The sequence below is a fragment of the Sciurus vulgaris genome (assembly GCF_902686455.1).
Source record: "Sciurus vulgaris genome assembly, chromosome: 17".
Lineage (NCBI taxonomy): Eukaryota > Metazoa > Chordata > Mammalia > Rodentia > Sciuridae > Sciurus > Sciurus vulgaris.
In genome coordinates this window covers 63,081,217-63,096,547 of record NC_136478.1, presented here as the reverse complement: position 1 = coordinate 63,096,547, position 15,331 = coordinate 63,081,217, and the positions used below count along the sequence as shown (strand labels likewise).

The 15,331-nt window shown below is 35.5% G+C and overlaps 2 pseudogenes across 2 annotated transcripts in view; one reads left to right on the top strand and one right to left on the bottom strand.

The window, feature by feature from the left end:
• LOC306648534 (vomeronasal type-1 receptor 4-like) overlaps window positions 1-15,331 on the top strand; it is a 76,970-nt pseudogene that overhangs the window by 26,195 nt on the left and 35,444 nt on the right. The gene's annotated exons all lie outside the window — the stretch shown is intronic.
• On the bottom strand, window positions 12,441-13,383 carry LOC306648793 (vomeronasal type-1 receptor 4-like; annotated as a pseudogene). Its single transcript has one exon. The product of its transcript is annotated as a vomeronasal type-1 receptor 4-like (transcript).

Genomic DNA, 15,331 nt, shown 5'->3' with positions numbered 1-15,331 from the left:
TAGAGGGAAAAGAGGGGTGGGAGGGGTGGGGGGAAGGGAAAAAATAACAGAATGAGTCAAACAACATTGCTGTATGTAAATTTATGATTACACAAATGGTATGCCTTTACGCCATGTACAAACAGAGAAACAACATGTATCCCATTGTTTACAATAAAATAAAAAAAAATACACCAAAAAAAATTTACACCTGCTATTTTATGTTATCAAAATATAATTAATCATAAAATATATGTGGTTGCACATGCTTATATGAAAGCAAGTGTTTGTATGAGCTTTGTCTCAATATTATATATAGGCAAATGACGCTTTTATCAGTGTTTTATAGATACAGTGTTTTACTGTTTATGCTGGAATAGGAATTTAAACTTTTTTTGGAAGGCAATGCAAATACCCTAATTTGTTTAAAGGTTCACAATATGAAACATGAAAATATTTTCCCAATATTTTCCAAAAAGAAAGATAAGAACTCTTCATTTTTCTGTTTGATTCATGTTTCAGATGAAATGCAATATTAAGTTAACTTATATTCAGATACACTTAGCAACCAATACTTGAGAAATTTGTAGAATGATATTTTTTAAAAGTAAAAAAGGTCAACCTCAGAAATAAAATAGTACAAGATTTGACAAGAGGCCACCCTCACCTGAGTTGGGACTCTGCCTCTGATTATTCTCCATGTTGGGTTGGCTCCAATGTAGGAAAATATTAAGCTTATTTATGTTGTGCTCAAAGATAGATTCTTTTTCTAAACATTACTGTGGTCTAAAAATAAATGAGATATAAAATTTAAATAAAAGTTTGGGTAACTCAAAAGAGATATTCAGGTTCATAAAGGAGTTTATAAAGAAAGTAAAAATTTTGTGCATATGAGTATTTGTAGAAGATAAATAGATATCAATGATACATTAGTGTTCATTTTATATTATTCTTCTGAAATGGTGTAAATCTTACCTTGTAGTGTTTGCAGATGAACTAATGCTAACAGAAAAATATGAGTTAATTTAAGACAAAAAATCATCACCTAAAGAACAAATACAATAAAATGCTGTTTTCCCAGTACTTATGCTAGTGCTAATTAAACAAAAGGGGTAATAATAAAATGACAGTTATTACATTAAAACACATTATTCCCATGTTAAGCCTCATGAAACACAACTTCTGGATATTTAAAGCCAAAACCAGAAGACCAAAATGATGGAAGTAAAAGATCATGGAAGAAAGAGACAATAATTTGGTCTTGCCCTCTAAGGTAAGCCAGGACCCAGGGAAGGATGGCAATTCATTTAAGACCTGGGACTCCAATGAGTCACTGGACTGCCAGATAAGAGGGATCCAGAGGACCCTAGGGAAAAGGAAGCCAACCAGTGCATATTCTACAAGGAAGAGGTCACTGGAGAGGGACATGTCTCTGGTGCTTCTAAGAGAACTCTCTATATCAAAATTGTAGTCCAAATTGGTGATGAAAATAATTTTCCCATGTTAAGCAGAAACTATAAGAGTTAATACCCATTAAGCCAGCCCTTCAAAACATCTTTAATTATATATTTCAGACCAAAAAACTGAAGTTAGAAATCAATGACAAGGAAAAACACAAAACCATTTAAACAACTGATCAATTAAATAATATGCACATGAATGAATAATGACTAACAGAAGAAATCAGAAGTCAAAATGAAATGCAAAGGGCATAATCTCTTTAATAAAAGACATAGACTGGCAGTTTGTATTTTAAAATTCCCAATCATATGTTGTTGACAAGAGACTAACTTTACCAATACATCATTCACAAACTGAGGTTGAATGGATGGAGAAAGATATATTAAGCAAATGGAAACCCAAAACAAGCAGGGGTAGGTAACCTCATATAAGACAAAAGAGAAATCAGCCAAAATTAAACAGAACAGATAAAGAAGGTGAATTCCTTCTTGTTAAGGGAATGATCCAATAATAAGATACAATGATTATAAGTACTTATATCCTAAAAAATGGTGTATCTATGAACATAAAAGAAACCTTCCTCAATACAGGCATAAAATAGCCACAATACAATAGTAATATGTGATTTCAACACACACGTTTCATCACTAGCTAGATCATCAAAACACTACTAAAGAGATTAAATAATACACTTTTGAATAAGGGAAGAATCATGGAAGAAATCAGTGAATAAATAAAATTGTCTTGGATCAAATGAGAAGAGATTAAATATTTCAAAATCTCTCTGACAATATGAAGGCATTTCTAAGAGGACAGCTTGTAGTACTGAATTGCTACATTAAAAAATCAGAAAAATATAGAATTATTAATAAAATGTTTATTCTCTACTCCCTGAAAAATAACAAATTAATACGAAAATCAAGAGCAGACAGAAAGTTATTAAAGCTAAAACAAAAATTAATGAATTTACACTAAAAAAGGAATTCAATGAATAAAGGCAACAGAGTGTTTCTTGGAGAAGATAATCTAAATGATAAGCCCTTGGTCAAAATAATCAAAAGAAAGAGAAAAAAGACCCATGTTAACTAAATTAGAGCTGAAAAAAGAGATATCACCACAGGCATGACTGAATCCTGGGGATCATTTGAAACTATTTCAAAATTTACACTGCAATACACAAGAAAATATTGAAGACATTGTCAAATTTCTAAAGACATATTACCTACACTATGTGAACCATGATAAAATAGCAAACATAAACACACTAATATCAAGCAATGACACTGAATCACCAATTAAAATTCTCCACAATCAAAATAACAGTACCTTTTGAATTCTCAGCTAAATTCAACAATATTTAAAGAAGGACTAATGCCATGTCTCCTCAAATTATTCTATTAAACAGTAAGTGACAAAAAGCTGTTAAACTTACTCTATGAAGCCAGTAACATGTTGATAAAAAAACAGACAAAAATATCAAAAAAATCTTCAGAAAAATATTCTCAAGGATGTAGTTGTAATTTTCCAAATAATTATTGATAAAGAACATTCACAAATACATTAAGAAGATTGTGCATCATGGTCAAGTGGTTTTCAGCCTAGGGATGCAATATTGGTTCAACATACACAAATGGATAAATATAATTCAAAAATAAATATACTGAAAGATAAGAATCACAGGATCATCTCAACAGATGTGGAAAAGGCATTTGACAGTGTCTAGAACCCATTCATGTTTTGAACAATACTTACTAGAGATAGAACAAAGGAACTTACATCAACATTTAAAGGTCATATATGAGGAACACAGGACATCATTATACTGAAAGAAGAAAAACTGAAACAATTTCATCTAGAAAGAGGATCAAGTTGTGGATGGGCTCATGGCTCAGTGAAAGAGCACCTGCCTTGCATGACAGAGGCACTGGGTTCAATTATCTGCATTGCATATAAATAAATGAATAAAATAAAAGTCCATCAAAAACTGAAAAGAAATTTCTAACAAAAAGAAAAAGAGAATCAAGTCCATGATGTTCACTCTCAGGAACCCTATTCAATAAATACCTTGAGAAGGAATACAAACATGGGAAAAAAGAAATAAAATTACCTGTTTCCTGTCTATATAATCCTATATTCACAATAAAAAATAAAAACACAAAACAACTTCTAGAGGTGACAGATTCAGTAATGTATCAGGACACAAAGTTAATATATATAAATGATTCATTTTTGTATATGCCATCCATGTATCATCCATGTATACATGTATGAGAAAAACTATCTCATTCACCATTACACCAAAGTGGAATAATTAGAAATAAATCTAACCAAGAGGTTATAGAATTCTACAATGAAAACTAGAGAACAAAGAAGAAGAAAAAGTGAAGAAGAACATAGGGGATGGAAAGTCTTCAGTTTTCTTGCATTGGCAGATTTAATGTCATAAAACAGGCCATAAATCAAAACCATCTCACAGATACAATGCAATACCCATCAAAATGTCAATGATAGTCTTCACACACTGAGACTATGACAGAAAACATTTTCTGTAAGAAGTGAGATAGAAATCAACCTACAGGAAAACAAAAATAGCATAAGTAGAAAAGATCAGAGAAGAAAATCTCCAAGACATTTCATAATCAACATATAAAATAAAGAATATGAAAAGCTGTGATAAAAAACATTAGAGGTAAAGCAGTAAGATTCACCTCTGATTACATAATTCAGGTCCTGCTATGAAGGAGAGTCTGGAATGAGATATTAAAAGCTCTAAAGAAAAGATTGCCAGGAAGTGTGCTATCTCCAGAAATGCTCTCTCTCAAAATCAGTGGGGAAATAAAGTTTTGATGAGACATATAAACTAAAGGAAAACATGAACCCATGCCAAAACTATAAAGAATACTCAAAAATAAGCTTCACACAGAGGAACCCTGAAAGAAACCCCAACGATCCCAAGTTGATGAACTCACTACAACAGTAACCAACTAAATGAAAGTCAAAACAAAAATAAATATGGCAAATAAACGAAAATGACAGGAAACTACAATCCCGTATACATTCTAACTTGAAAGTAAATGTTCTGAACTTTATTTAAAAGACATAGATTAGCAAAATAAATCAAAAGAAAGATCCAACTATGTGGTATTTCCAAGAGAATAATAGGCAAAGACACCCACAGGCTGAAGGCAAACATAAGAAATAAAATAAATAAATATTTCACACCAATGGAGTCTGAAAACAAGTAGGTACAGCAACTTCCATATGTGACAGAGCTGATGTCAAGCAAAAATTAATCAGAAGACACACACAGGGACACTACATTCTAAAAGGAATAATTCAACATGAAGAAATAATGGTATGGAAGTATATATGTCTCAAATATTAGGGCATATTTAAAAAATTTCTGATAGACCTCAATACAATTATACCAAGTGATTTCAACATACCCTTATCATCAATGGACAGATCATTAAAACATAACATCAATAAAGATGTTACCAACGTAAATAATACTATAAGTCAAATGGCCCTTATAGATGTTTAGAATATTTTACTTCAAAATAGCTGTTTTCCACCTTTCCAGGAGGTCTTGTATCCTTCTGCAAAAAGAAACACATTCTAGGTACAGTGTGTAGCTTAGCAAATATAAAACAATATAGTCCCATTGATCCTATCAGATCATAATGGAATGGAATGTGAAATTACCAGCAATAAAACAATAAAAACCAAAAATATAGATACTGAACAATACTCTTCAATGAAAAATGGATTATAGAATAAATGAAAGAAGAAATCCTTAGAAATAAATGAGAATAGAGATACAGCATATCGAAATCCCTAGGAGAGTATAAGAAGAGGTCTAAGAGGAAAATTTATAGCACTGAGTGTCTACATTAAAAATAGGGAGAGCCCCAGTAAATAAACTTGTGGGCCACTCCAAGGCCTTAAAAAAGGAAGAACAAGCTAATTATAAATCCTGTAGAATATGATAGATAATTAAGATCAGAATCATAATTAATTGAATTGAGGATAAAATCAATACACAAGATCATTGCCACAAAGACATTGGCCCTCAAAAAGATTAAATAATATGCATAAACCCTAAGCCAATCTAACTCAAGGAAATATCAAAACAGAAAAAAATAATATGAGGAGACATCACCCAGACAATTCTGAAATTCAGAGAATCATTAATTATTATTTTTAAAATGTATGCTCCAATAAAAGGGAAAATGTAGAAGACTTGAACAAATTTATAGATATGATCTGCCCAAATTAAACCAGGAATATACAAAATGTAAACAGATGCATACCAAGTAATGTAATTCAAAAAATAATTAAAAGACTTCCAACAAAAAAATTGCAGGACTAAATGGATTTCAGCTGACTTCTACCAGGCCTTTAGAGAAGAGTTAAAGCCAGATTTCTCCAATTATTCCATAAAGCTGAAAGAAAGGGAACACTCCCAAATATCCTGTAACTCAGTAGAAGCCTGATAACAAAATTAGATAAAGACACATCAAGGAATGAAAACCACAGACCAAAATCCACAATAAACATACATGCAAAGATCCATCATAAAATATCAACAAACCAGATTCAAAATCACGTCAAGAACATAATACACCATAATCACATGTGTTTCGTTCCAGAGATGCAAGGTAGTTTCAACTTATGTAAATAAGTAAGGACAATTCACCACTTAGAATTAATAAGAATTATATGATCATCTCAATAAATGCAGAAAAGGACTTTGTAAAATACAGCACCCATTAATCTTAGATACAAAGAAGAAACTAGAGATTGAAGGAACTCAACATTATAAATATATATGATTAACCCAAAGCTTCATCATAGAGAATGGAGAAAAAGAAAACATTTCCTCTAAAATTAGTAACAACAATGTCCACTTCCACAACTACTATTCAATATAGATCTCAAAACTCTAGCCAGAGCAATCAGGAAAGAAAATTAAATTAAATTGATACAACTAAAAAAAGGAGAAATGCAAAAGCTCTGTTTACTGGCAACATGATTCTGTACCTAGAACACACCCTGATATGCTTGCAATGTGAGGCATGCCCCAAAAACTCACATGTGAGAAAAAACAAGAAGGTTCATAGGCCAAATGATTGGGTTAAATCAGTGATTTAATCCCATGTTATGGATTAACTGAGTGGTAACAAAGGTGGTAGGGTGTGGCTGGAAGAGGTGGGAATTGAGACATGACTTTGGTATATATTTGAATCTGGCAAGTGAAGTCCCTCTCTGCTTCCTTATCATGATGTGAGCTGCTTCTTTCTGCCACATACTCCACCATGATATTCAGCCTTGTCTTGAGCACCAAGGAATGGAGTTCACCTATTGTGGACTAAGCCCTCTAAAACCCTGATCCCCTAAATAATCTCTTTCTCTTTTAACATTTTTCTGATCAGATGTTTTAGTCACAGAAGCAAAAATGCAGACTAAAACCCCTTCACAAAAAATGTTCACCAGAAGATTTCTAGAATTTATAAATGTTTCAGCAATGTTGGAGGATACAAGATCAACACTCATAAATCAATACCTTTCCTGGATGCCAACAGTGATTCTCCTGAAGAAAAACATCAGGAAAAGCATTCCATTCACAATAACCTCAAAAAATAAAAGATGGTAATTAATCTAACCACGGAGGTGAAAGATCTCTACAAAGAAAATTACAGAACACTGAAAAAGAAATTGAACAAGACTTTACAAGGCAGAAAGTCCATGTTCTTAGGTAGTCTAAATTAATACAGTCAAAATGGTCATACTACCAAAAACAATATACAGAATCAGTGTAATCACCATCAAAATACCAATGTGACTCTTTACAGAATTAGAAAATGATAATAATTCAATTGGAAGAAGAAGATTCCTAGAACAGCCAAAGCAATACTGAATAAGAAGAGTACTACAGGAGGCAGTCATATTAACAAATGGTGCTGAGAAACATGGATAGCCACATGTAGCAGTATGAAACTAGATCCCTGTCTCTAACCTGCAAAAAGTTCAAAGACTTAGTAATTAGATCAGACAACTTTCACCTGGTAGAAGAAAACAGTCAACATTTTATCTTGTTGGAGTTGGCACCAATTTCCTTAACAAGACCTCTAATGTTCAAGAAATAAAACCAAGAATCAATAAGTGGAATGGCATCACATTAAAAAGCTTCTGCACAGCAAAGGAAATGATTAAGAATGTGAATAGAGCTTAGGAAACACAATAAAATGTTTTCCAAGGGCTTCTCTGACAGGAGATTAATAACCAGACTATGCAAATAACTCAAAAACCTTAACAACAGCAAACCACAAACAACCCAATCAATATAAGGGCAAAAGAACCAGAGACATTTATCAAAAAAAGAAACATATATGATCAATAAATACATGAAAAAACGTTCCACATCTTTACCAGAGAAGTTCAAATCAAAAATATGCTTATATTTCATCTGACTCAAGCCAGAATGGCAATTATCAAGAATATGAATCTTAATAAATGCTCTTGGGGACGTGAGGTAACAGGCACACTTGAACACTGCTGGGGGCATTGCAGACTAGTGGAAATACTCTGGGAAGTAGTATGCAGAGTCCTCAAAAAAAGCTAGGAATGAAACTGTCAAGTGAAACATTTCTACCACTCTTTGTTATTTACACAAAAGAAACAAAATTGGCACATGATAGCAATACAATCACTTCAATGTGACAGCATCACATTTATAATAGGAAAAGCATGGAAATATACAAGAAACAACCCACCAACAGATGACTGGATCAAGAATTGTATATGTGTGTGTGTGTGTGTGTGTGTGTGTGTGTGTGTACACAAAATGGAGTTTTACCAAGTCTTTAGTAATAATGAAATTCTGGCACTTGTCGATAAAGCCTGGGAACAGAGAACATCTCATTATGCTAAGTAAAATTAGTCAGTCTCAGGAAATCAAGGGTCAAATGTTTTCTCTCACATGTTGAAGTTAGTGCAAAATAAAGGGAAAAAGAAAGGGAGGATCAGATATCATAGACATGTAGGGAAGATTGGTAGAGTAGGAGGAGATCCAAAGGGAGAGTGGAGGGGTGGGAAAGGGGAGGAAATGCAGAATCTTACAAATCAAATGATGTGTACACATAAATACACCACAGGGAATTTCACCTTTATGTATGAGCAGAAAGTACCCATTAGAAATACATAGAAGAGTGAAATGAACTTTCAGAGAGTAGAGGAAGGAGCTTGGAGGAAGGAGGAGAGAGGGGAAAGAGGAGGACATAAACTGAAATAGAATTCCTTGGATGTATGATTTTGTCAGGATAAACACAACTACTCTGAAAAAGTGCAATGCTCTGCTAAAAATCAGAGTTGCTAACAAAAGCCCATTAGATATTTTAGAGCAGGGTGGTGTTAGAGGAAGTTTGAGGCAGGAGGAGATAAGAGTCCTGGGCAAGATGGGCACAGGACAGAGGGACAGTGAGCAGGGGTCTCCAAGGAAGCCAAGAGAAAGTTCCAGAAATCACAGGGTGGTGCAGGCCTCTTTCTTAATTTGTTTTCTTTCTTCATTGTTGAGGTTTGAGCCCAGAGACGCACACAGAATAAGTAGGGCTCTATCACTGAGCTACATCTCAGACCTGGGATAATAAAGCCTAAACATAACAAAGGAAAACATTAAATATGAGAACATATTCAAGTGATATAGTTAATATTAAGAGATTATTTCTTGTTGTTAACTGTATACACAAGCTTTAGAAAACTGGAAGTATTTTCTGAAACAGAAGAGAGGTAAACCTGTGTATATCTGCAAGTTGGAGACACAATAATTCCCACACTTACACTCAACAGAAAGTCCTGGCTGTGTCTCCAAAGCATGATGTAGAACTTTTGTGCCAAAAATCTCAATGATGGCACAAACTGAAATCCCTCATGGGCAACAAGGGAGGGATGATTCATTGCTGGTCACACATACAATGGAATTGTATCACTAACAGTGTGAAAATGCAGATAAGTTCACTAGCAAATGACACTTTAAAAGCCAAATATTTAAAAAAGTCATGCTGAGTGGTTCCATTTATGCAAAAGAGAAGAAAGTGACCTGTGAGTGAGCTGCCACTCAGTGGTGACCCAGGGACAGTGACTGGAACAGAAGGAGTGGGCATCAGAGAGGAGGACCTTTCTATCTTTGACATTGGAGCTGCCTGCAGAGCTGTGTTCAGTTCAGTTAGTGAAATCCCACAGAGGAGAGCCTTTACGGCCTGTGCCTAAAAATATTTGAGCAATTAAAACTAAATTAAAAGAGAGTAAAAATTATAATATGAGTCTTTTATTGCCAAGGAAGAGGTTAAACATTATAAGTATTTTTATTATGTGACTGTACCCATATTTGCTATCATTTCTTGGTTGATCTGAGGCATACTGAATATACATCATGAAGGAAAATGGTAAATGCAATCAGCTGAAAACTCTTGCTTCTCATTAGAAAGACACATCCTGCCCTTACTCTCTGTATTGCCTTGGAGAGTGAAACAAGGAACTAAATAACTAGCAGTTGTCCCAAAATGAGATTAATGGGGTTTGTTTTGCAGAGCTTGAATAGAAAGAAAACAAGGTAAGGTAAAGAAAGGAACCAGTAGTTTAAAATCCACAGAAATTAGCATAGAAGTCTTCATCAACCATCAGATGGGATTATATAAGCAGGAAATGAGATGGGAAAGGACTTGTTGCAGAGCTCATGAAGCCCACCCTCCCTACATCAGGGGATTACATGGCCTCCAGGCACTTTCTTTCTTTAACAAAAAAGAAATTAAGAATGTCTGCAGATATACTGGGAAAGTGTACCAGCAGGATGTCAATCTTTTCAGGAAACAGGCTGAAGGATATTACCTCTTGGATGGAGCTCTCTGATCTCAGCAGGATCTGGGAATGGGGTAGGTCACCTACAACACATGATCCAGATGACCTGGTAGATAGGGTGTAAACAGGTATCACTGGACCAGAGGTTGAAATGCCAAAAGAACCTGAGGGCCACATGGGGATGGTGTTGTTCACAGTGTGGCATGAAGATGGAGGCCCAGCCGTCAGGCAGTGGAGAGAAGCTGGAATGATAGTGGAGGGCTGGTCTTCGGGGAAGCTCTCAGGTCATAAGCTCTGGAAACACATGCTAAAGGCAAGCGTATGTGAACTTACAATCCGAAAATTGTGTGGGTGAGATTCATATGTACCTACATATATATATATATATATATATATATATATATATATATATATATATTCATTTGTATATACATATATACGTATACAAACACATGAAAGTATCATCAAAAATGTTGCAGGACCTACATGCCAGTGCTGATCATGATGCTCCAAACTGAAATGTACTCACATGTTGTGTTGTCCTGTTTCTGCTGCATATCCAAATGCCTATGCAGATACTTTTTTGAAAGAGAAATTTATTGATTCTACAAAATGTACAATCAGTAAAATGAGAAATTACACTCCACTTATGTATGATCTATCAACATGTATGAATGCATTCCACTACCATGTACAACTAATTATAACAAATAAAAAATTTAATCAATTCATTTTTAAAAAAGAAATTTTTTGAGTTCAGTTCTTGAGTTTCAAGAACACAGTGCCCATATCTGCTCAACTCTGGACAGGGCCAGTCTCTGCTGAGCTCTGATGAAGGCCTCATAGCAGATGGAATCACAATGGTGGGAGCACATGCAGAAAAGTCCACAAGGCAGGACAGGGAGTGAGGGTCAGCAGAAACACCTGCACTTGCTATAGGACAACCCATTCTCATGGGAGCTGATATATTCCAGATCATCTTTAATCACCTTCAGGGTGACCCCCCATGACCAAACACCTTGTTTTGCATCCACTTCTCAAAGACCCCATGACCCAATACCTTACACCAGGGCATTTGCCACACATGAAACTTGTGGGTGGAAACATTAATCACATCCAAACTAGAGCACATGTACATCAAGAGAGAAATGCGAGAATTATTTGAAATTCCTCCAGTTAAATTCTGACATCAACATGGGAAAATACAAATTTGGAGTATATGGAATTCTCCAAATCAAATATAAAACAGGTCTTTACAACTATTGCATTTATGTAAAGTGCAAAAGAGGTAAATGTGATCTAGGCTGTTAGAGGTAATATACTAGTCACTCTTGGGGACACTTACAGGAAAGACGAACCGTACAGATTAGGATATTGTTTTACCACATAGGAGCTGCATGCACAAGGGTGTGCAGTTCATGAAATTTCATTGAGACATGCATGCCAACTAATACATATAAACATTTTAAAGATAAATATCAGTAATTCAATAATAAGTCATAAAATCTGTATTAGTACCCAGTGTTTTATGTGATCGAGGTGGACTGTAAACAAAGTTTAGATTGTAATCGGCTTATGAAAAAATGAAATATTTCATCAAAAAATATAGCAGAAATCAATAAACGAATTCCATTACAAGCTGTTTATTAAAGAGGAAATTAGTAGATCTTTGCTTCTCATCATGTCCAAGATTACATGAAATGTAAGTCCAATTTTATTTTGAAAAGACAAAGGTTTGAGAGTTTTCACTTTGATATTTCCTTCAAGAGACACAGCTGAGACATAACCATAAACATAGATAAATAAAAAACACATCTGCCATGTTTTCATAATTTAATCAACCATTATAGCAGGAAAAAAGAGAGAGCAGATTTTTATGCTGAAGAATTTGTCCAAGGTTGCAATTAGAGTATTAAATCTAAAATTTGTATTTGTTACATCTAGATTTCCAGAAACATTGTTGGATGGATCATAACCTAATCTAAGTGGTATGCATGTGCACATACTTACATGCATATACACACACACATATATTTTAATAAGCAAGCATATGTGTGTGTGTAGATTATCATCCTACTGAAATATGACTGTATCACTGTTTTTTCAATTTTGAATTGAGAAACATGTTAGAATTGTGCAAGAGCTTACAGTTTACATGTCCCCCCTGACATCAGGGATTTTGTATTTCTTATCCAAGTAACACAGAGCCTGGATGCATTGGAGTCCCTGCTCATGAGCAGAAAGGGGCTGACAGCTGGGAAACATCCAGCTACTATTGCAGCCATGTTCACCAGGAAACAGTTGGGATTATAAATAAGAGTCAAACAAATGTGAAAAATACAGGAAAGTGTGTAAAAAGACACAAAGGTGCTCATCAGGAGAAGGATGGTTTTGGTGGCTCTGGACTCAGGGGAGGACCTCGGGAAGTGAGTCTTGTGAACATGCTGCATTCTCTGCTTGTGACTGTGCAGGATGAGCACCAGGGAGCTGCTGGCCCAGAGCATGAGGCTCACACACACAGCATCAAGGAATGATACCACTGAGGCAGAGTGACCGTAAGGGTCTGTCAGGATGAACACCAGAACAGAATCCATAATCTATCAGGCTTGTGATGTTAACTTTGCTGATTTTTCCAGTCATAAATGCAATAATCCTGATATTTATGAGCAGATAGACAATCCAGGTCAGGTATATGGAGGAGCATACATACTTGGGAGCTTTTAATTTAAGCTCTGAAAAGCTTGAATCCTCAGGACTGAATTTGATGACTTGGTAGATGCTCAGGAGGCAGGTGCTGCCAAAGGATACACACCTGCCAACCTTGTGAAGATAGAAAAGCAGCTTGCATCCAATATCACTGAGGAAACCATTCACTCCAAAAGCTTCCACTGTCTGGGGAACTCCCCTACACAGGAGGGTTAGCAAGTTGGCCACAATCAAGTGCTTAAGAATCAAGTCTGTGTGTCTTACCCTTCACCCAGTGAAGTCAAGGATCAGGTAATGGAGGAGAAGAGAGGAATTTCTCAGAGCTCCAACCACAGTCTGTGACAGGAAGATGATTCCTACAACCACATCACTGACTGTCATCCTGTCAGTTTCCTGCTGTCCCAGCCACAGTGTCCTGCAGGGGAGAAGAAAGCCTGGCTGCACTTGTCCTGTCACCAAACCCAACATGGCCTCCTCTCCTGAGTGCTCACTATAAAAATTTATTTAAGGTTTTATTTTCACTAATAGGTTTTACTATGGTTTATATGAAAAGTTAAAGCATGAAGTATGTCCAAACTGCTGCAGTGAAGGCAGCACGTGGTGATTCATCCTCATGATATGAGGCTGCAATGATTTTGCATGATGATCAGGAGAACATGAGCACACAGAGGTTAAGTGTCTGTCCAAATTCATACCTAAGCATATGCTGAGAGGTGTCTTGAAATTGGCTTAGTGTTTACAGAGAGGGTGTGTGACCCACCAAGGACCCTAATGCTAGTGAGCGGGTTCTTTTATCAATCTAGCTCATATTTACTTCTGCTTTTCTATATTCCCAATATTGTCTAGTGGTAAAATACATAATGGTATTTTTTAACAATTTTTCATAAAATGATTCCATTTACTTGTAAATATTCTAGATTCAATGTCCATCATGAAGGAACATTTAGATATTTTAATAACTGCAGATACACTTAGGGAATACAGCACTGCTGGCACCTCTCCCATGTTGAGTTACATGCAATGGCACAGGATGGGCTCCACATAATGAAAGTTACTCCATGACTCACTCACAGGCTTGTGTGTTAGGAACACAATCCCATAACACCTATCTCAGAAATTTTGTCACATTCTCAACCATGTCCTAATACTTGGGATATAATGGACCAACACATTTTTAAAGAGTGTAGTGTAGAAAATAAAGTCACTTTTTCAGAATATAGAAATATGAGTTAGCTAATACCTAAGTAAAACTGTTTCAAGGAAGCAAGATTTGTGAACAGTTGGAGTCATTCATACAAATTGGCATGTGTCTGGCATTTAAGTTGAAATACTAGAATTTCTGTGGTCATCTGAATGCATATTTTTTTAAATTATTGTTTAGTAAAATTTAGGTCCACATATTCTTCAACAGATGGTGAGGAGATCTCCTCTGCCTCCTGCTTTCATACCCCTCCACTCTCAGATTGAGACCACATGATGCATTCACTTGAATCAGAATATATTTGACATGAAAAAAGATATACCTCTGTCAGGTGGTGTTAAAAACCTGTAAAAATCATGTCCACATTTCCATACATGTTCATTTCCATATTCGCAAGATATATCCTCATTATACTGAATTATGTGTCTTTCAGGAGGGGTACAATTGCATTCTTCATTGACTGAACTATGCTCACAGTCACAGAAACTTTCTACTCAAGTGCAATCAGCTCACTTTCTACATAGGACTACGGATTCCACATAGTTCCTCATACTCCATAAAACAGACAGGGAGAGACTAGACTTCTGGCACTAGAAATCCTGAAGATGTAGTATAGAATTCCTGTAATGAAACTGAGCAACTGAATGATTTTAAAACATCCTCTTTGGGGCCAGGCTACATGGCACACACTTGTAATATCAGTGCCTCATGAGGTTGAGATAAGAGGATTGTGAATGAGTTCAAAGCCAGCCACAGCAATGGTGAGGCACTAAGGAGCTCAGTGAGACAATTTCTGTAAATAAAATACAAAATAAGGCTGGTGATGAGACTTAGAAGTCCAGTGCCCCTGAAGTCAATCCCTGGTACAGAAAAAGAAAAAGAAAAAACACCTCCTGATACACCTTGAAAATCACATTTTGTTTTGATTTGGATTGAACCACAGCAAATGCTGTCAGAAATGATCACATGAAGTTATTAGGAGCCATCATGTTTTGGCATTGAGACTGAGACCCCATTTATCTTTACTACCTAGAGTTGTTCTTCATCAACCATTCTACCTCCTATGTGGTGCTGGCTTCTTCAGGGCTCAATCCACAATCCTGTATTCTGATGTGATCACTTACCCAG